The sequence below is a fragment of the Ambystoma mexicanum genome, chromosome 6p, assembly GCF_040938575.1.
Source record: "Ambystoma mexicanum isolate Mex_15411 chromosome 6p, UKY_AmexF1_1, whole genome shotgun sequence".
NCBI classification, from domain to species: Eukaryota; Metazoa; Chordata; class Amphibia; order Caudata; family Ambystomatidae; genus Ambystoma; species Ambystoma mexicanum.
The window spans coordinates 907441893-907464628 of NC_090935.1; the positions used below are offsets into that span (position 1 = coordinate 907441893).

Sequence of the window (22736 nt, forward strand, 5' to 3'; positions counted from 1 at the left end):
ATCCTGCTGAAAACCGTGTGTAAAACGCTACAATTGCGCCATAATTGAAGGATCGTTTACATGAAGCTCTAAGGCATATGAGGATACATAGTGGCAAGGTAGCACGGAACGGCATTGATATTACGTGCTGAAGAAGACTTCAAAGATCAGACCGCCGCAGAGAAAAAGATGGCCGCTGCCTAATAACAAAGGAAGAATGTCGGACAGGGGGGATCGAGGTGCCGAATAGTGAGCTGCAAGTTAATCCACGTTGGAGGTGCCCAGGGAGCTGTACGGCGTCGGCCGAGTGCATCGTACAGATTCGACAGTATCCGACACCCGAACCGAAGCGCATGAGGTGTGCAGCAAGTAAAATACACTATACGCGCAGGCTGCATTTTAAGAGCCTGCTGTTAGGCAGAATCCTGGGCAGTGCCCTTAGGGACCACTACACAAGATTAAGACTACAGGTGGTAGTACAATTTTACCTTTGGTACAAGCCTGTACTACACAGTTAGAGTGGTAGCAGTAGTGGAGCAGCCAGACTTATCTCAAGAGCAAATGAGCAGTAGTAGAGATTACACAAAGGACTACAATTACTGTGGCTCAAGCAAACACTGACTCAAGGTTTTTGGTTAAAAAGTAAAAGTGCATTTATTTTAAACCATCTGTTCACAAAACACTTCACTTCTATTAAATTCAAACCACACTTCAAATACACTACACACAACCAATTCCCCTTGTGCAAAACAATTCAAGGTAAGTACCTTTGGATTTGACAGACCAGTGTTGTGAAACAAAGACGTTACCGGGGGTTGTTACGCAATCACTTTTTCACAGTAATGGCAGTTCGGTCTTACGAAAGAGAAGCGTACCCGCGAGCAGTAGTCAAACACACTTAGCACATGAATTAACACGAGAGTTGGGGACAAAAATCATAGGCAATACTTTTTGCAAGGCAGATAGAATCAAAAGACACATTCTAAAACACAGATAAAAGTCAATAGGCCTGCGCCAGTGTCCCATTGACACTGGGGTCGAGGATCACAAGGTTAGAATTCGAGATTGCCAGGAGTACTTAGATATTGTCAAAAGGGAAGCAAAAGTTATAAGAGGGAAGGAAGATAAGGACAAGCCTTTGGTGAGGAGAAAAGGGATTCACCCTGGTTCCTCAAAGTTGGACACAGTACCTTATTCGTATGAAGAAGAGCTGGTGCCACAGCAGTTGTTCCTGGTAGTTCCTGCAGACTCACGGTTCCTGAAGTTTCAGTCACGGGGACAAGAAGGACGACGTCTGGAGCGATCTGCACTACCCAGGGATGAAGCCAGCAGCAGCAAAAGCAACAGTGAATAAAAAGTGCGCTCCTTTAAAACAGGAGAGGCTCTTCAGGTGGCTATCCGGACCACTACAGCTGTGTGCAGCGATTTCGACCAAGAAGAGGATCTTCTGCCTGTGGAAGGTGAGCTGGTTAATCCCACCAGGCTCAAGGGAAGAAGACTCCGGATTGGATCATCTCTTGCCGTTGAAGGGTAGATAGCTCAGGACTGCAGCAGGGCTTCACCGGGACTCGGGAGTTGCAGCAGCCGTCTTCTTCTCCGCTTCTCTTCGGTTCTTTGCAGTTCCAGTGGTGACTGACTTCCAGTTCAAGAGAACTACCTTTTATGCCAAACTCCCCCATTCACACAGCCTGGCTGTCACTCAGCAGGGGGTTGTCCGGCCCGGACAACCACCTCAGCTAATCACGACAAAGTGTGACTCAGGTCTCCAAGGAGACCCTGTGCAGGGGGTGACTAAACCCCTCCCTCACATTCAGCCCACCTACACACCCAGACGCCAAAGGAGGGCTTCTGGACAGAAGCCCGCCAAAGGTCAGCGAACAAAGGAGGCAAACCTGGTTTGCCATGCAAAGTAAAACACAAGAAGGACTTTAATAAAACGAAATGGTGATAAAACCCAACCGGAGCCGAAATAAAAAGTATTTGGTCAAGCGTGTTTAAGTTCAAGGCTAATATAATAGCCTAAAACAGTACCACATTTATATAGTATAATCGTGGTAGAAAAATTAGGGTAGATACCACTGCCACCAGCCAAGTCTTAATGTTAAGAGAGCGAAATAAAGCTCAGAGAAGCACAGACAAAAAGGGATAGGAATTAACCCTTTCTAGTACTCCATGTAAGATGGGTTGTACTGGGTCTGTAGTTTAAAGTGACTATATAAAGTTAATGGCAACTTTACCTGTTTCTGGGCGACAGTAGTCAGCCCCAGAAAAATGGAGTTAGTGGGAAGTCGACAACCCTGTGTCACTGCACTGAAGGTGCTGTGTAACACACACAAAAAGTGAGGCTCATGGAGTGGTGTAGCTCCAGAGCCCAAGATCACACAAATAGTGGAAATACACATGGCAAAACACATGTAAGAGTGGGAAAAAGGCTCACACTCTTACCAGGTGGAAAGAAATAAACCCCAGAAATCCAGCAAAGCTGCTGAGGGACTCACTAGGTGAGGGAAATTAGCCATAAATGAGAATTCTCCCTAACACCTGGACGGTCCTGTGAACTGCCTTCGGCGAAGATACAGAGAGAGCGGTGATGAGGCTGGACCCTCCCGCTGCTACAGTGTGACCTTGGCTATGTGTTACAGCGCAGGTGGGCAGGCTGGGAAGAACTCCGCCCTGATACTGATGAAAGGATATGATCAGCAGTGCTACAAATGTAGCAAAGGACCCTGGCCCTGAGCGGAGGTGCATCATTAGTGCAGCCCCGACGAACGGCGGTGAACGTTGGCACTCGTGCAGGGGGAAGTGTAATGCACACAAAAAGCAAAGAGCTGGCATGATACAGAAGGCGTGAAGGGAACACAATAGTAATTAATGGACTTAACCAGTGACGAGTGCAAGCGATCCAAGTGAGAGCGATGGTGAGCTTGCTGAAGGTGGTCACATTTGAGAGCAGATTGTTCGCATGGAGGTGCCCAGCATGCTAAAGGCTATACAAAAGCTGCACCTACCTGGATACGGGAAGACATTGAAGAGCCCTGCGCATACAGCCCATACTGTGGTGGGGACAGCTAGGAACAGAGTTGGCAGCTGCCCCTGATCCGGAGGTTAGACGCGCATCGTGCACTGTGGAACCTCTCAACAGAATAGGTTGGCTCATAGAAGAGGCAATTGAGGGCTACAACCCCACCTGAGTGTGGATGTGTACTGGAACTTCACCACCAACAAACTCATACTGTGGCGCCCCCTGACTCACCTTAATACTCCACGGACACAAATACATAGAACTGGTTGTTCAGGAGCCGAAATAAGACTACTCCTACGAACTGGGTTGCCCACAAGGAAGGATGAGCCCAAGATCACACAAGTCACGGCAGAAGAACCTACACGGAAGAGCCTGCGGCCTACTCGCAGGAGCACGGTGGAGGATCCAAGGACCACAAACACAGCCAGAACAGAAAGCAGTATGTTGGTGAGGATAAGACTGGTATACCTGTAGACTAGTTTCAACGACCAGGCGCACTGCGAGAACATCCTCTGGTAAGGCCTGTAAAAGACGAAGACTGATATGGCGTCCAAGACAAGTAAAGTTAAAGGCAAACAGTCCACGATGGAGGAATTCACCAAGGCCTCACCCACGCCGGATGGAGCTAAAGCGAAGAAACAAGATGCACAAGCAGAAGGGACCCTGATGCGAGCTGACCACCGGATCCTGGATGCCATAGCTGAGCTGTAAACTTCCTGGCGAGCCAGATGGACGCTTCCATGGCCGAACTAAGGTCCTCGTTGGAACAAAAGATTGATGCGGTCTGCGTGGATGTGAATCTCCTGCGGCAAGACGTCAGAAAGTTGTCGGAACGTACTGGGGCGCTGGAGAAGGATGTAGCAACTAACACAAATACTACCGCTGACAACGCTAGAGAGGTGGCAACACTTCGACAGCAGGTGCATAACCTAGAGAATAGGGCGGAGGAGGCAGAAGGGAGGGCACGCAGAAACAATGTCCGCATCATTGGCCTGCCTGAAGGAATGGAGGGCTCGGACCCGATGGACTATGTAGAAACCATGCTGCTGCAGTAAATTGGAGGTGGCATGCTCTCCCAGGGATTCGCGGTGGAAAGAGCGCACAGGGCCCTGACCAGATGCCCAAGACCAGGGGCTCCCCCCAGACTGCTGATTGCCAAGATCCTGAACTATAAAGATTGTGAGAGGATATTAGACCATTTTCGGAAAGGTGGGACGATCAATAGGGGTTCCGCGACCATCACGGCCTATCCGGACTACACCTTTTTGGTACAGAAACAACGGTTGGATTATGTGTCCGTGAAAAGAAGGCTGCGCGATGCTGGGTACAAATACATGTTACTATACCCAGCAAAACTGAAAGTAATTCATAAAGGCAAGGTGCATTTCTTCGACACCGCTGAAGAAGCGACAGCGAGGATGGACGCACAGAACTGCCCGGCGGATGCGGATGACCAGACACAGAGTAAAACAGATCAGTGAACATTATAGGTCGCTGTGTTGTATTGCACTGTGGACATGGATAGGCCTGCTATACGTGAAATGGTTGATTGTTGAGGGTCCACATTATTGAGCCACCTGTGAGATGACAAGCGGATCGTAATAAGACTGATGCTCCATAGCAGGAGAATAGCGGTGTATAAACTATATGCAGGAACATCAGTAGAAGCATGTTGTCACCCCCAGTAGTTTAGGCTAGTAGTTAGGATATTGGTAGAATAGTATCACCCTGCTGAGTTCTGAGTATCGGTGTGAATCGTAGAAAAGGGCTAGTTGCGGGGGAGCCTGAGATCCAGGGATGGAGCTAGGCATTTGTTTGGGGAGTTGGGGGAGGGTGGGAAGAGGGCAGTTTTGTTGGCAGGGGAGTGGGTGGGACTGGGAGTTGGGGTTAAGAAAATGGGGGGAGCCTGCGATCACAAATTGTTTTTGGAAACCAGAATACAAGCCAGCATCTACGGGCCATGTAGGGAGCCTGAGGGGGGAGTGGACGGGGGGGGGGTAGGATATGGATGAAATGGGTGACCTAAGTATAGTGCCATGGAATGTTAGGGGTCTGAATTCCTATATTAAACGTAACAAGGTAATGATGTATCTGAGGCGATTGAAAGTTGATGTGGCATTGTTGCAGGAAACTCACCTAACTAAGGAACGGCTGGAGGTGGTAAGGCGGAAATGGAAATGCACGACCTTAGGGGCGCCATATTCAGCCTACGCGAGGGGGGTCCTTACATGGATTGCGCCACATGTCCCGTTCAGACTACTGCAGTCCACCATTGAGGGAGATGGGAAAATGGTGTTGATAAAGGGATTGGTAGAGAATACAGAAGTGAACAGTGTAAATATTTATGACCCCAACCATGACTCCGGGGCATATTGTAAGAAGCTGTATACCAAGATTAGCCCGTATAGGGACAGTGCTGTTATCTGGGGTGGCGATTTCAACTGCACGTTAAATCTGGAAATGGATAGATCCGATGATAAACGGGGGGAAACCCGCCCCAGCCGCAAAAGCTTTGCAATCCCTCTTGCGAGACTTTCAGATGGAGGATATATGGAGAATGCAACCCCCGCTGGATAGGGGGTAATCGCATCATTCTGCTGTGCAGAATTTATGTACTAGACTGGATTATGTGTTTGTTTGCACCGAGTTACTGGGTGCCATGATAACAACAGAATACAAAGCTATAGTCCTCTCTGATCATGCACCATTGATAGTGACGTGGCAGGTTTCAACCCCTAAAGCAGAAATCCTGACGTGGCGACTTAGGGCAGAGGCATTGCGTGACACCGCCTTTAGAGAAGGCTTAAGAAAGGACATGGTGGAGTACTTTCAACTCAATACTGGGAGTGTGAGTTCTGCAGGGAAGTTGTGGGAGGCATTCAAGGTGCTGATGAGAGGTTCGGCCATATCGCAGTCGAATGGCATTTAGGGCAACATCATGAGAGATCCGAGTACGGTGGAGAGGGAACAATTAAGCTACAAGGGGGTGGGAGATCTCCGGAAGAGGCGGGGGCCATAAATCAACTGCAACAAACATGTAGAGCGCACTGGGATAGATTGTGTAACCTGAATTATAAGTAGTATGTAGAGTGAGACCCCACGGCAAGTTACCAGGACAATTAGAGGGGCAGATGGACGGATACGAGATACCCAGGTAGAGGTGAATGAAAGCTTTTATGAATATTACAAGGAACTGTATGCAGCAGTTGAGGATGAGGGGGAGACAGATATCATGGAACCATTGAAAGAAATTACCCTGCCCCAGTTAGAGGAGTCGGATAGAGAGCCTAGAAGTGCCCGTGATGCTAGAAGAACTGGAATATGTTATTAAGTCACTACCTACTAGTAAGGCCCCAGGAACAGATGGTCTACCAAGTGAGTTTTATAAGGTATTCATGAAGGAGTTACTCCCTCCCCTGTTAGCCGTGTTGACGGAGGCCTTTGAGACCGGCAGACTGCCCACGTCCATTCGGGAGGCAATCATTATTCCATTGCTCAAGCCTAAAAAGCCGGAGGCAGAGTGTGGTTCCTACAGACCGCTCTCAATGCTCAACCAAGATAGCAAAATACTGACAGCGGTGATGGCAAATAGATTAAAGACACTTTTGCATAGACTTATCCACCCGGATCAGTCAGGTTATGTCCCAGGGAGGTGCATATCAGATAATCTTAGGCGGCTACACCATATTATAGACCAGACTGAGGGGAGTACACATGAAATAGTGATTATCTCATTGGACGCAGTAAAGGCTTTTGACTCTGTCAAGTGGCCTTGGTTGTTGGCGGTGTTAGAGAAATTTGGAGTGGGGCCTGGATATCTTAAATGGGCTCAGCAATTGTACAGTGACCCAGTGGCCCGGGTCAAAACAGGGGCGACTATTTCCGAACGTTGGCAGTTAGGCAGGAGCACCAGACAGGGATGCCCTTGGTCCCCGATGTTGTTTATCCTAGCACTTGAGCCCCTACTGGCGTATCTTAGACAACAGTACAGTGAAGTTGGGAATAGCACTAAAGGGGGGCGGCACCTGATTTCAATGAATGCGGATGATATGTTATTATATCTACAATACCCTGAGGCGAACCTGCAGTACATACGGGAAGTAATGGCGCAGTACTCAAAGTTGTCTGGCATTAGTGTCAACCCTGGGAAGTCCAGTATATTCCCTCTGGGTAGATACGTGGGAGTACAAGTGGACAAACTTCCTGTGCTACAGGTTGGGTGGGCGCCCAAGTCAGTCATATATCTGGGCATTGATATTTACCATTCAGTTGAGATTGAATACTTACTGAATACGGTACAGGCAGTGGCTAATATTAAAAACAGCATGATATTTTGGGCCAAGCTCCCATTACCATGATGGGGAGGGTAGCATTACTAAAAATGGTTGTACTGCCGAGGTTGCTGCATTATTTTGCCAATATCCCATACCTGATACCGAGACGCCTTTTTGTCAGTATACAGAGCATGTGCAGGGGGTTTATATGGTGCAATAACAGAAATCGGATTGCGCTTTGGAAACTACAAAACCCTTACGAGCTGTGAGGAATCAGACTTCCTAATTTTGAGGTATATTCCTTGGCCAGCCAACTCCAATACGTGGCTCAGTGGTTAGCAGATGATTCCACATCAGAGTCTAGATTGCTTGGAGCGGATTGTGCCCCACACTTCTTCAAAGAATGGATGCGGTTACCAACTGGAAAGTGGAAGGGGAGGTCGACATTGTTAGATGTGGGTAAGAAAGTATGGCAGAGAACCTGCCAGCTACTGAATAACCCGGAACCGTGCTCCCCACAAATGCCACTAGTGGCATTAGACGGGATTGATTACCAAATGCGGGGGATGCTCAGAGGGCATTGGGAATCCGTTGGCATAGCAACATTAGGAGATATATGGCAAGAAGGTACAATAACACAATTTGATGAGTTGGTGAGAGACACAGGACATCGGGGGCAATACATTACGTGCGCCAGATTAATTAAGATAATTAAGGATAAATGGACGGGGACAGTTACGGCTCAGCAGCCTGATACCATGGTGGAAACATTTTGTGACATATCGGAGGGTGGGCATGAAGTTTCTAGGATATATGAGCTACTGATGACCCGCGGGGAAGGAGGTGATTAAAGTGAGGCATGACTGGGAAAAAGAAGGGGGGGGGGGCTGATGGGAGATGAGTTGTGGCACAGAGTACAAGAGTATCATAAGAAAAGCTCTCGAAATGTTAGGCTACAACAAATTCAGTGGTTTATTACCCACAGGGTGTATATGAACCCTGAGAGGATAGCTGGGTTCAAGGATGCAGGGCCGCAGTCATGCCCGAAATGTGGGGAGGTGAATGCTGGGATGGCGCACATGTTTTGGATATGTCCTGAAGTCAGTAGATTTTGGAAAGAGGTGGCGCACCTCTTAGCTGATAAAGGAATGTCGCTTGATGTGGACTCCCTGTGCGTGGGGATGCTTGGAGGGTTCCCTAGACCACATAACCTTAAACATGTAAGTAAGCTTAGAGACCTGGTTTATATATTGGTCAAGCGGAAGATTGCTATGAGCCTGAAAGCAAAGCAAAGACCGAGTGCGGAGGCATGGTGGCAGGATCTCCGGAAATGGGCTAATGCTGAAACAGTTGTATGGCAGGATGCCACAAATAGAGGTGGGAAGGACGAGGCACAAACATTAGTAAGCTGGAGACATCTAGTAGCGTCTTTGTTCGAAAGTACAAGGGAAAATTCGGCGGATGGAGACACCTCACAGGATGATGTTATGGAAGAGCCCGTAAAGGCGGCTGTAGTAGAGGGAAGTGGTGAGCAGGCAACGAGGGGGTGGGGGGGAGGGGAGTTAATATAAAATGTGGTTTTGTGCATATTTTATGATGTATTGGTTTGTTGTATACAAGTTGTAATTAAACCAATACAAAACAAATGTAAGAGTTTTGAACAGTAGTGTTTCTCCAGGAAACTCATCTCCTTTCGACAGATTACACTCGCCTTCGGTGCAGAGACTTCCCCATGCAATTCTTGGCCTCAGGGGAGACTAAAACAGGGGTGGGAGGACAGCAATTCTGATGTCGGAAGACATCCAGTTTGAAGAGGTGAACACTATTCGAGACCCTGGAGGCTATTACATTGGTGTGAAAGGTAAGCTCCTCGGACAACTATATTCATTGATCTCAATCTATGCCCCTATAGAAAGGCAAGAACACTTCCTGGGGGAACTAGAATCATCACTCCTTCCTTTTCTAGAGGGCCAGATTGTGATGGGTGGTGACTTTAACAGTGTTCCTGACATACAAAACATATAACCCCTCCCCTAAAGGTTTCAAAATTGCCCTAAGTATTCTGCACTTCTTCAAGTCCCTCGATGTGGTGGACGCCTGGAGAATATTATACCCAGAAGAGAGGGACTTCACTTTTTTTCTCACAGGTTCATCGCTCCTCCCCCCATATAGACCTGATCCTGGTATCACCCCAGCTTATGTCTTTTATTGATAAGGTAGCTATCGCTCCCAGGGTTATCTCAGATCATGCCCCGGTTCTGTTGCAAATGAGAGCTTTGGATCCAGCTCCACCTTCCAGACCGCAATGGTTCCTATATGATCCAATTTTAAATGATATGGCCCTGAGAGATGAGGTAACAAAAGCAATACAAAACTATTTCTGGGAAAACCCCACAGAATTAATGTCCCCAGCCACGACATGGGACGCCATGAAAGCAGTCATCAGAGGTGTCCTAATTGCCCACACAGCGGCCTATCACAAATGGAAAAAGCAAACCAGAGCCCAACTGGAACAAGAAATTATTAAGACCGAGGGGGAATACAAGAAAGGGTGGTCCCCTAAACGCTGCTGAGCCATGCGCATTGCCTGGAATAAATTAGAAGCCGTATATGTGGAAGAGACGTCCCGATCTCTGATAACTATGAAACAGGGATACTATGCTAAAGGCAATAAAGCCAATCGACTCTTAGCGAGAAAGCTGGCCCAATCTAGAAAGCAGAATACTATTGTAGGCCTGAAAGATCATCAAGGGGTGACTCAATATGGGGGAACAGACCAAACTACAACCAGCGGAAGCCCACTTACTAGAAACAATGTCAGCCCCAAGCAGATCAACCTCGGCCCAAAAACGGTATATTGAGGAAGCATCTCTGCCACACTTGCCGTTCGAGACCCCTATCCAACAAGAGGAGTTAGAGGCAGTAATTAAGGCCCTAAAACCCAGAGCCCCGGGTGCCGACAGATTCTTCCCAGAATGTTATAAACATATCTGTAGCCAGCTGCTCCCACATCTGACAGCGCTCTTCAACTCCTTTAGAGAAGGGGGTAGTGTGACTCCTTCCATGCAAACTTCTACTATGATTTTACTACCAAAACCAGGAATGGATTCGAGGGATTGTGCCTTCTATAGGCCAATCTCTTTGTTGAACATTGATGCAAACATATATTCGAAAGTCCTGGCAAATCGCTTGGCAGAGTGCTTGGGGACCAATTCCGTTGGTGACGGTGCGCAGTACAAATACCTTTAACATTAACCTCTCCTCCCAACATTGATTAATGCGGATCAAACAGGATTTGTTCTGGGAAGAAAAACAGGGGATAATATAAGGCGAGCGCTTAATTTGATCGAAACAATGACTATGTCCCGAGGGAATCTAGCTCTTTTAGCCTAAATGACACTAAGGTATTCGACAAGGTCGACTGGTCTTTTATGCACTTAACCCTAGAGACTATTCATTTTGGGCCCTAGTTTAGGAAAATGATCATGGCTAACTATTCCTCTCAGAATACTCTGCTCCAGGTTAACCGTGAACGGTCATCTCCGATACACCTCACGTGCGGGACACAACAAGGCTGTCCCCTTTCTCCCCTACTGTTTGCCTTAATTATGGAACCACTGGCACAACACATACGTAGCAGCATAGCAATACAAGGGGTTAGGGTGCACGAGTCCTCCCACAAGGTTTCCCTGCACGCCGATGATGTATTACTCTGAATTACTAATATTCGGCCTTTTATGCAAGCAGCCCTTCAAGAACTCCATGCTTTTGGGCAAGTAGCAGGATTTGAGATAAATTGTGGGAAGTCGGTAGCATTGGGGTTGGGGCTCTCCCCACAGAAAGTCTCCTCTTCCCAAGCCCTCTGTCCACTCCGTTGGGATACCTCTTCCGTGGAATATCTGGGGGTGCAGCTTACGGCTTCCTCAAAGGACCTTTTCAAGGTCAACTTCCCCCTCCTCGTTAAACTATTAGAAAAGGACCTAGAGAGCAAGGCAAGAGATTTCATTGATGGGCCAAATGACGGCAGTTAAATTGAATTTACTTCCTCGCCTACTCTATCTTTATTCATCCCTCCCAGTGGAAATCCCGAAAAACGTATTGGACCGCCTTCAAAGTAAAGTCCTGGGTTTTATCTGGTGGGGTAAAAAGTTGAGAATCCCTAAAAGAGTCATGATGGCCAGTTCCCGCTTAGGGGGGTTGGGCGTGCATAAATATGCAAAGGCGGCACAACTATTACACCTGACAACTTAGATGTCCATTACTCCCCACCAAAATGGGCTGAGATTGAACAATCCATACTCTCGCTCCCTCTCCATTTTCTACCCTTTATCCCTTATACTGCATGCAAGCAATGGCAGAACCTGCTTTCATCAATGAAGGTCACCCTGAAGTCATGGGATGAGGCTTTAAAACGGACAAAGATCCCCAGAGGCTTGGGCCCATTATCCCCAATTTTTGGCAATCCTGCCTTCTCCCCTGGTATGCAGTCAGAAGCCTTTGGGGGCTGGAAGCGGGGCAGTCGCCAAACACTAGTCCAGCTATTCGAGGGGGGCCAGCCTCGCTCGTTTGGGAATTGCAAAAGAACATTCCAACTCTCAGAAGCAGACAGGTTCTCATATGTGCAATTACACCATTGGATTACACATCCTGAAACTAGGCAAAAGGCCCTGCAGCCTCTAAATCTGATTGAGTTAACAGCCACGGATAAGACGGAGACGGATGGGGTCTCCAGGATATACAAACTCCTGTGGGAAGATCTGCTGTCTTCTCGTCCTGCCTATATGAGCCGTTGGGAGGCTGATCTGGGCCACCGGGTGGAGAATCAAGTATGGTTAGATATTTGGGCCAGGGCACACTCTTCCTCCAGGTATGTGACTAACAATGAATGTGCCCTAAAACTTGTATTTCGTTTGGTACTACCCCCAACCCACCACAGATACACCACTTCCAGGCTGCAGTATCTCCCTCCTGTTGGCGTAAATGTGGGGCTCTTGGCTCATATTACCACGTGATGGGACTGTCCACTGATTCATGCCTTCTGGGAAAACATTGTGTCAACTATCGAAGCCATAATTTGTACTAAACTGCTGCTGTGTCCCGAAACTCTTCTCCCGGGGGCCCGAAGTGAGGAAATGCACCCTAAATCTGGGGATCGGGCGTTCAATCGCCCGTCGCTGGAAAGCAGTAGAAGGACCTGAACTTTCCTTATGGTGGATTAAGGTATGGGACATTTTGGTTGCGGAAAAGGTAGCAGCAGCAAGGGAAGGAAAGCTCCACCAATTCCAGGCCATTTGGAACATGACCGGGAATATCCAGCGTTGACGTTTAAACCCAGCCCAGCGAAACTTTATTTGCACTAAACTGAAACTGAGTAACATCGATCTCCCGGAGAGATGGAGGGACACACGGGGTAGCAGGGGACTATTCTGGGTCTTTTCGATATATTGTTGATCTATGCAGGTGCACACAGTACAACTTAAAGTGAAGGCTATGAGTCTTATTTAATGATGGAAATGCATTATATGTCTTACGTTTTCTTTCCTTGATCCAACTGTTTAATAAAAAAAAAGTTTGGAAAAAACAAGTTGCGTTTAATTTGGTTCTTAATATACTGAAGTTAAGGTTTTCCTTAAGTTTGATATTCAATATGCAAAACTCGACTTTGTTTCGAGTTTTAATTCAGTTCGGTATTTAATATTCATAATGACGCTTGGTTGCATGTTTTCATTCAGTTCGGTATTCGAGTTACATAATTCAAAAAATTAGTTTCAAGTTTTTGTTTCATTCAATACTTAATAACTTACCCGCAGCACCCCAGGAGCACCCCGGTCTTGTGTGGCAATCCCCAACACTCACCGGTCCTTGGTGCCCTCCCTGGCAGCTCCCAGTGTTTACTCCTGCTTCTCCGATCAACATACCAGTTTCTGTGACCCCCGCCCACACACCAGCTGCATCTCTGCACTCTTCTGCAACTCTGTTGTCTCTGCAGGGACGCCCGTACAGCGTTCCCAATTCTGTTCTGCTCGTCCGCAGCTCCAGCAGCTCCAGTTTGCGTAAAGAGGCTCCCACACCGTTGACAGCCTCACTGTGTCTCTCGCGTTGGGCTCTCCAGGTCCTGTGGCATCTCGGCCGGTGTCCTGGCTCCTTATCCAGTCCCACCATATCTGCCTCCTCTCAGTAAGGGTCCCCTGCTGGTCTCTCCCACACAAGCCTTCCCGTTTCTCATGTGCTGTTCTCTGGTTCTCCATTTATACACCTGGAACCTGTGAGATGTTTGAACCCACTCATCCAAGCCCTACAACATCGCTGGCAGCAGAAACATCATAATGGCCGCCGGAAAGCATGCTACTCGCCAGAGATCATCCAAAAATGTGCAGTAAAAACCTCAAAAATAGGCTGCCACCCACTTTTGCCATGTCAGTGAACACAGGAGATCACTGCCTAGAACCACCGTGGGGATACCCACACAGTAGCCTGAAACCACTTGGAAATAGCAATACTAATTGCCAAAAGCAACCCAGAGCTGTTTGGGAATTCATTTTCTTGATCGTCAAAATTGCTAAAATCATGGCTCACAAAACCACCAAAAGGATACAACTTCTTGTTGGGTGTTCTACATTACTCCACTGCACGAATCCACATCCATACAATATGAGCGAGAATCCCTTGCTACCAAGCTAAATCTCCTTTGTAAAGATATTAATTCAAGACAGCTGTCAAAAATGGGTGCAATACCGGTGCTTGCCAATGACCGGCGCTGGTGATCTAAATTCTGAAGGAGACCTGTATTTCAGGAGCTAAACAGTAACCTGAGTTAGCTGAGACTTCAAAGGCTGGTTGTCCGCGGGAAGCCTTCACACCTAGTCTTCTCAGCAACATGGTCCTGTTGATTAAGAGGGAGGGGATTTTCCCTACAGCCTGGAGAAAGGAACAATAGACTCTTTGAATTGAATAGAATATGCTGAGTTGGGTGTGCCTGAACAACACTGCTCTGTGGGAAGGCAAGACATGTGACCATTCTGACTCACCAAGTTTCTAGGGGCAGAGACGAACAACTGTGGATTCAGAGAGTCCAGCAAATATATGTTTTATGAGAATACTGATAACTAATTATACCAAGTGGACAAAAAGGTACAATTTGGAGATTCTTAATATGAAAAATGCACTCACAGTTTGTGATGAAGCTGGATGCTGTAGGATGCTCTGAGACCAAACCCCATAGTTATTAATATTGTAGACACTGGGTTTACACTAGAAAAATGAAAACATACAATAATATGCGCAGAGAGGGTGTGTACCTCTGTGTAAGGTTTGGTGGTGCGAAACCAATATTCCAAAACCCACGAAAATCGTGAATAAGTTGTCATTTCTGAACCCAAGCTCTTAGAAAGAGCAGGGTTGAACAGAGACCTGTCTTAATTAATTTGTGATGTGTACATGTAATTTCAACAACTTGTGTATCCGGGAAGCATGTTTGGTTATGAAAAATTGTTTTCTAAGTAAATGCAAGGGGGAGTGTTCTTTCAGCCAAGCCATAAACATAGCATCACTCTGACTCATTCTGACTCAATACTCCGTTCTCCAGCCAGGTCACAGTAAATCCTATAACCTATCAAATCCTCAGAGGGTTGGGCATAGAAAGTCAGCCTTCCCACCCACTTTCAAAAGACATAAAAAGAGACTGCTGAGACCCAGATAGGGACTTCATTTTCCACTCTTCAATCAATTTCTTGCGCAGCACTTTGCCGGACGACTTCAAACCCAGACAATATCCAGAGACCAGAACTTAGAATCCAGACTCCAGATAGATCCAGAGACCAGACTCTAGAACCCAGCTCTAGAACCTTCAGCAGGGGCCTAACCAAAAAGCTGAACTCTTCTCAGCAGGCCTCAGAATCTAGCAACCTAACTAACCTATTCAACAGCCGGGCGAGCTGTTTGATTCTGGCTAGAACCATATCCAGACCCAGAAAACAGAGTAGTATCCAGAACCCGTCAGACCCAGACTAGACCATTGTGTAGTGCCGATAGCAGACCAGAGGCCACGCTGTGAGCAGAACCAGTGCCAGAGACCGTCCGGTGGCGAGAGAACCGCAGCCCAAACCTGACCAGATTTGTGACAAGGTCCATTCCCTTCCAAAACTAGGGGTGAGTATCCAGTCTAAGAACTGTACAGAACCAATCTCTTAGTCTAAAGTGATCCTATCCCATCCATTTCAACTTATTTAGAACTGCATTTAGAATTTTGTGTCCATCCTGTGATTTCAAAGCTATAAAAGTGTCATCTGTCATCCTGAAATCTTGACTTCATTTCTGAAAATCTACCTCCACAAAAACGTCCGTATCTTTTGAACCGTATGTCGTAGAAGCGAGATTGCACTCGGAAAAAGTGCTGTGAATTGCAATTTGGCTCAATTTCACCACTTGTAAAAATAGATGCTTCTTGCTTTCCCCTGCTGAAATTCGTTTTCACTCTGATAATCATTCATGAATCATTGCTAGTGTTGACCTGAACTAATTCAAAGTAGCTGTCACCTACCCTGAATCTCCTATAGGGAATTAAAATCATTTTAGCATATTTTTCATTTAATTGCAGTCACATTTTAAAGTATTTGGCCTGCGTTTTAAAATCATCCCTGTTTCTCTAAGCTTGCTGGGGGGAACTGGAACTGAACTGCTTTTGATTTTATTCCTGAAAACTGTGTGCTCTCCCTTCCATCTCTTTATATTGCATAAGGGGGGGGAGTGAGTTGTCACAAGGGAAAAAGTGGTTATATTATCTTCTGATTGAAATCATATCAAGTTTATTTCTGTGGTGCATTCTTTACCACTATTGCATTTCCTTGAACCATACAAGTATTCTCTGCTACCTTATCCTTTCTATACCAACTCCTCACTGATTGAAGGGAGTGTGCTATTGTAATATTACCCATTGTTGATCACTATTATATTCATAAGTGTACTATCAAATATTAATTTATTCATAAAAGTGTGATATATATATATATATATATTGTTTAATTTTTCCAATAAACCTTTTAATTTGCAAAACAAACCTACTTCTTGGCTCCTTGAGGTCAGGGGATTCAAAGAGAGGGGCGTTATATAAGGGTTCATCATCCAGATTTTAAGAAATTGACAAAAATATATAAATAAGGGCTTTCATTGGGCATCTCAGACTAGGCATCGACTTAGTTGGATTGCTGGATTGAAGTCACTTACAGAGTGGGGGCTCGCCCGGGATATCTGGATTAGAACTACCACTTGTGCAGCTTAATACAGTGTGCTAACTGACAGGATACATAAATCCTGTTGGATCACCACGCTTTGTTACGCTGTAAAAGCACCCCTCAAAGAAGGACACTCTCAGGAAACGGTCTGTTTTGCAAGATAAAATACAAACTTCTGTAAGTCAGGAAGGAAATCCATTTCCAGAATGACATTGGTAGATATCAAAATAGCCAGAGATACCTCTTACATAAGCTATTTGTGAGAGGCGAATGGACTCAGCAGGACCAGAATATGTGGTTGCAGGCAATCACACAACAGGTCACTGCAACTGGGTTAGATATCTGGAAAGATCAGGGTCCCTTACATGTGGCCCTGAGTGAACTATACATGGTCCCTAAAGCCAAGGATGAGCACAACAAGATTGTCAGGATAGCGGCATATTTATATTTATATATGGGAGCCATACAGGATAAATGTGCTGAAGGCCAAGATCTGGCAAATAGGCAATTGATGGCATTAGAGAAGGCCCAATCTGACCTGGACTCTTCTGAGCAGAGGCTGCACAGGAGCCAGAAGTCAGAAAATGATAGTAGACAGTATATCATTAAAATAAAAGAGGACATGGGTATCCTGCAACAGGAAAAGGCAGACCAGGATACCAGATTTCTGGCCTTGCAGAAGGAGTACCAAGAAGGTTTGGATTCCCTACTGCAGAGCCAGAAAAAGCTGGAGCAACAACTGGACTTCAACAGGGCATGCACAGAGCAGGTAGCCACCCTGCAAAGCCACCTAGATGGAGTGAAGGAAGAGAGCAACAAACTGATTTTGAAAGACCTGGATACCCAGGCAGAGTTTGATGAGGAGCGCCAGAGAGCTGGTGCCTTTCAAAGGCAGAGGATCGAACTGGCGGCACAGATGCAGGCTCTTACTCAGCAAAGGAATACCTTAGGCCAGGAAGTCTGCCACTTAAAAAAGAAAATGGAAGAAAATCACCTGGTCCTCCAGGGACTGGGTGACCTCCAAAAAGAGCATCAGAACTTGTTAGAGCACACCAGGAGGGTGGAAGATGCTCTGGCAAGAAAGTAGCAGACCAGTAGGGACGGTACTCAGGGGGTAACCCTCCTGCAGCAAAGACTGGCCCAGTACTCCAAGACTAACCAGGAAGCACAGAGAGAGAATGAAGCCCTCTGCCAGCACAATGATAGGCTCCAACAACAGGTAGCCATGCAGGAGAGACTGATAGAGTGTAGTAAGGCCTTGATTGAGGAACTGAAAGCACAGGCTCTGGCAGGGAAACAGGGAGCAGGGGCTGATAGAGATGATGTTTGCTGGGAAAGGGAAACACCTGTGCATAACTTCAGGAGCCCTAGTATCAGAGGCCTCCATCTCTCCCAGTCCCTGGACTCTGCCACCCCCATGTCCCCTGGTGCACATGAGCCCAGGGCCACGGGGATGGCAGATTACTATCCAGTCAGAAGTATGGGGCTCATAGGCCAGTACCTCCCAGGAATGGATGGGCGGGCATCCGGGTATGGGCACCCAAGTACAGTGCAATTTAATGGGGAACCCCGGGAGAATAGGCCCTCTAAGGGCATTCTGAAAACCTCTGCCCAGTTAGGTCAGTGGGGGGGTAACCATCTAATCCGGGCAGCAAGGAGGAATCTGAAGACTCCTCTGCGCGTCCCAGGACACAAGAGACTAGGTCCCCATATTCTGCCAGCCATTCCCAGGCTCGCAGAATCCAGGAAAACCTGGAAGATCAGACGGGCACCTCTGGGAGCAGTGCTTCTGAGTCAGAGGATGAATGGACCAGGGTTACCTGAACCAAGAAGGCCAATAAGGCAAAAAGGGCCTTACTTAAGGACCCCTTAAAACAGATCAAAGCAATAAGGAGCGTCATCACTCCTTATCATAAGAACACCAAGTATTCTGTTTGGGAACACTTGGAGCTCTTTGAGCAAATGACGGAGACTTTCCATTAGAAAGACAGCAGTAGCTGCATTCAGTACGTAAAATGGACATTTTCCCCAGAATACTCCAGTTTCTTTGCGGGCTGGAGGACCAGAATCATTCAAGATGGTCCACATATAGGGCAGCCATCTTGAAACACTTTTCTGTTCACCGAAATCCCCATAATCGCGGTTTACGCACTCTGAAAAAGTGCAGCGAATTGCAATTTGGCTCAATTTCACCACTTGTAAAAATAATGCTTCTTGCTTTCCACTGCTGAAATTCGTTTTCACTCTGATAATCACTCTGATAATCATTCATGAATCATTGCTAGTGTTGACCTGAACTAATTCAAAGTACCTGTCACCTACCCTCAATCTCCTATAGGCAATTAAAATCATTTTTCACTTCATTGCAGTCACATTTAAAAGTATTTGGCCTGTGTTTTAAAATCATCCCTGTTTCTCTAAGCTTGCTGGGGGGAACTGGAACTGAACTGCTTTTGATTGTATTCCTGAAAACTGTGTGCTCTCCCTTCCATCTCTTTATATTGCATAAGGGGGGGAGTGAGTTGTCACAAGGGAAAAAGTGATTATATTATCTTCTGATTGAATTCATATCAAGTTTATTTCTGTGGTGTATTCTTTACCACTATTGCATTTCCTTGAACCATAAAAGTATTCTCTGCTACCTTATCCTTTCTATACCAACTCCTCACTGGTTGAAGGGAGTGTGCTATTGTAATATTACCCATTGTTGATCACTATTATATTCATAAGTGTGCTATCAAATATTAATTTATTCATAAAAGTGTGATATATATATATATATATATATATTGTTTAATTTTTCGAATAAACCTTTTAATTTGCAAAACAAACCTACTTCTTGGCTCAGTGAGGTCAGGGGATTCAAAGAGAGGGGCATTATATAAGGGTTCATCATCCAGATTTAAGAACTTGACATAAAAATATATAAATAAGGGCTTCCATTGGGCATCTCAGACTAGGCATGGACTTAGTTGGATTGCTGGATTGAAGTCACTTACAAACCACTTGACAGGTTGCATGTGTGCATTCTCAATGGGGCTTGCCTGACCCTCACAGTACTCTACATGCATCTTCCTCTTACCAGTACTAGAGTGGTAAAAGATGTTTTTAGTGTTCATTCCTCTCAGTCGCCTCTTCCTCGTTTCTATATAAGTGTGAACTATATGTTTTTTTTTTTTTTGTTTTTTTTTTTATTCAAACCGTTGTTTTATTAGTTCGATCAACAAACTTTTACAACTTTTTAAAAATATATTTAGAATATATTTTCTTCTTATAGAACATTTAAAACACTTTTTTTCTATTTACTGGTTTTCCATGTACTACAGCCCAATGGTTCCGTCTATTAAAGTTCATTTCTACTATTACATTTTCAACATATATAAGCAATTCATTAATTATGCATCATTAAAGATCCCTATATTTCCATATTATTGCTAGATCTTCATACAACAAACATTCATGACAAGATGTAATACGACAAAAATTCATGCATAGGCTTAGAGAGCTGGGATAAGGTGTAAGGTTACACGGAAGCTGCATTGATTTCAAAATTTCCCAAAGTAAAGAGATGATATGCAGTTACAGTGCTAATAGCATCAGCAGTGCGCTTGGCCATTCTTCATTTGAAATAACTTCTCCAATTCATTGTCTATAGACTTTAAAAGTCGACATAGGGCTAAAATGAAACTTGTTCGAGTCCCCCACATACAGGCAAGCCATAGCCATTCCCTTGATGCATCAGTTGATACACAGTATGGTGTAATTGTTAATATGCGTGCTGACTAAAGTGTGGACAGAATATAACCATGTGCTTCAGGGTTTCCAGGATCGCACCATTCTTACACAATCTACACCCTAAACCCGCTAGTTGTTTCCAGTGTGGGCTCCAGGCATATATTCGCTCCAAACTATGGAATTGATTCAATTTAAAGCGAAAATAGATTTCCCTGGCTTTGCTACAGGGAAATTGAATTATGTAAGGTTTATGCGGCCGTCTAGATGAGCAAAAACGAGCTGCCTCCTTGTAGCCCTTAAGTGCCGCCATACCAGTTACCGTTCTACACCAGTCATTCTCAATAATCCGATGTTTTACATAATCTGGTCTATATCCCAAATCAGCTGGAGTAAGTTCAATTTCATCAAGAAGAGCAAGCATTTTCGCATAGTAAACCGTGAGGGAAGAACTTTCAGTTGCGATCATTATTTTACCCAAATCTTCATATAGACAATTTACGGGAGGGTATAACATCCTAGCGAAGTTAGCCAACATGCGCCAATTTCTACGTGCAGAGAGGGCAGTGATACCAAGTTCCTGCCTTATCACAATGTTGGGTATAGATTTGGCCAACCTCAGCGCCCCCTTCCACATACAACCTTGAAGTTGGTCGAGATAGCTATCAATGTTTACTATACACATATCCAAGGCAAAAAGAATGATGGACTCTACTTTTAAGATGTAAAATTGAAGTAAAGGAAGCAAAGAAAATTTACAGAACTTTAGATAAACGATCCGCATCTGTGTGGAGAGGGGAGCAGCTTTCTTCTTTAATACATCCCTCCACATTGCCATAGACTGCGAATCAGTTATAATGTATCCAAGGTAGCGCATCTGAGGAACTATAGTTAATGGGAAGTTGTCAATTCTCCAATCACGGGTGATATTCCTCCTCTTAAAGTTCCTAAATACTACTATGTTGGATTTCTCCACATTACATTTTAGATTGTGCGTACGACAGTATGATGAGAATAGGTCTAATTTAATTTGCATGCCTTTAGGCGTACGATCAAACAGTACAATGTCGTCCGCAAAGGCCAGCCATTGGATTTTAAGATGTCCCAGCCTTGGAGGATACGAAATTTGTTTATTCCATATATCATTAATTCCGCATAGGTAGAGATTGAACAGCGTGGCAGCCAGGTTACATCCCTGCTTGACCCCAGTGTGGATCTTTATTGGATGTGTAGTTGCACCATCGTTGCTCACTCTAACCAAATAGGAGGTGTTCGTGTGGAGTTTTGATAAAAGTTGTATAATGTACAATGGTATGTTCATCGCAACCATTTTTTTCCACAACAATGCACGGATAACACAATCAAAGGCGGAGGTGAGATCTATAGATGCCATATATAACGGTCCTGAGTCCTTGATTTTGTGTTTGGCTAGAAGATGCGCCATGATTGTGGCATTTAGGGGCGTGCCCATGCTTGCACGGAATCCAATCTGATATTTTGACAAAATTTTACGCTCCTCAATACTCGCTTGCAATTCACCCAACAGCAAGATGGCAAACACTTTCGCAGCGGTATCAATCAGTGCTATTGGACGAAAATTGCAAGGCTGGGATCTTGCACCTTTTTTGTAAATTGGCACAATAATGGAGTTTAGCCATGACGGAGGGGTAAAGGAAGTTGTCAACATGCCGTCAAACAGTTCTTTAAAGATGCAAGCCCACATTGCAGGATGCCGTTTGAGAACACACGAGGGGATCCCGTCTGGGCCTGCTGCCTTCGAGTATTTCAGGGAAGATATCGTGTTCACTATACTCGATATATCCCAAGGTGCAAAGGAAGCAGGGGCCAAACGGGTCCATTTAAATTCAATTTTTTCAAATGTATGAGGGAGGGCAAACTTTTGTTCAAAGTACCCCCGCCAGACCTGTGCCGATATCGAATAGGACTGGTCAGCGGGAAGTACAGTGGATCCTGCCCTGAGCAGACCCCAGGTAGAACGTCTATCTCTGTGACAAAGTGTGTTAAGCATTTTTAAGTTATCCTTGATGTGTGTAAAGTGTCTATGATCTCTACATTTGTTGCGATAAATATTCAGCACACTTTTTTTCTCAATCAAGTATTGCCCCCATGTAGTTGAGGTTTTAAGGAGTAACCGCAAAGCTACCCTCTTAACTCTTTTTGCTTCAAGGATAAACTTGGAGTTTTGCTGCATCTCATACCGAGAAGAATGCGGTGCGCTAGCACTCAGGGATTGCATTATCTCAGTTATTATATTGGATATAATGTAAGCTTGTTGGTTCGAAGTATTCTGATCAAAGATGGAGCTGTAGTGTAATTGCAAGCGTAAAGCGAGCATGTCATTTACCTTATTACAAAGTTTATTGTCCCATCGAAGCGACAGTCCTGGGCGATCACCTATCAAGTGACCTTGTTGCAGATCGATGGAAAGGGGGGAGACACATAGGTCCAAGTTTAGCTGTATCATATGATGGTCACTAC

The 22736-nt window shown here is 45.5% G+C and overlaps 1 protein-coding gene across 4 annotated transcripts in view; it reads right to left on the reverse strand.

Annotated features, from left to right (window-relative positions):
- Window positions 1–22736, reverse strand: part of YTHDC2 (YTH N6-methyladenosine RNA binding protein C2) — a 2707399-nt gene that overhangs the window by 1004384 nt on the left and 1680279 nt on the right. The gene's annotated exons all lie outside the window — the stretch shown is intronic.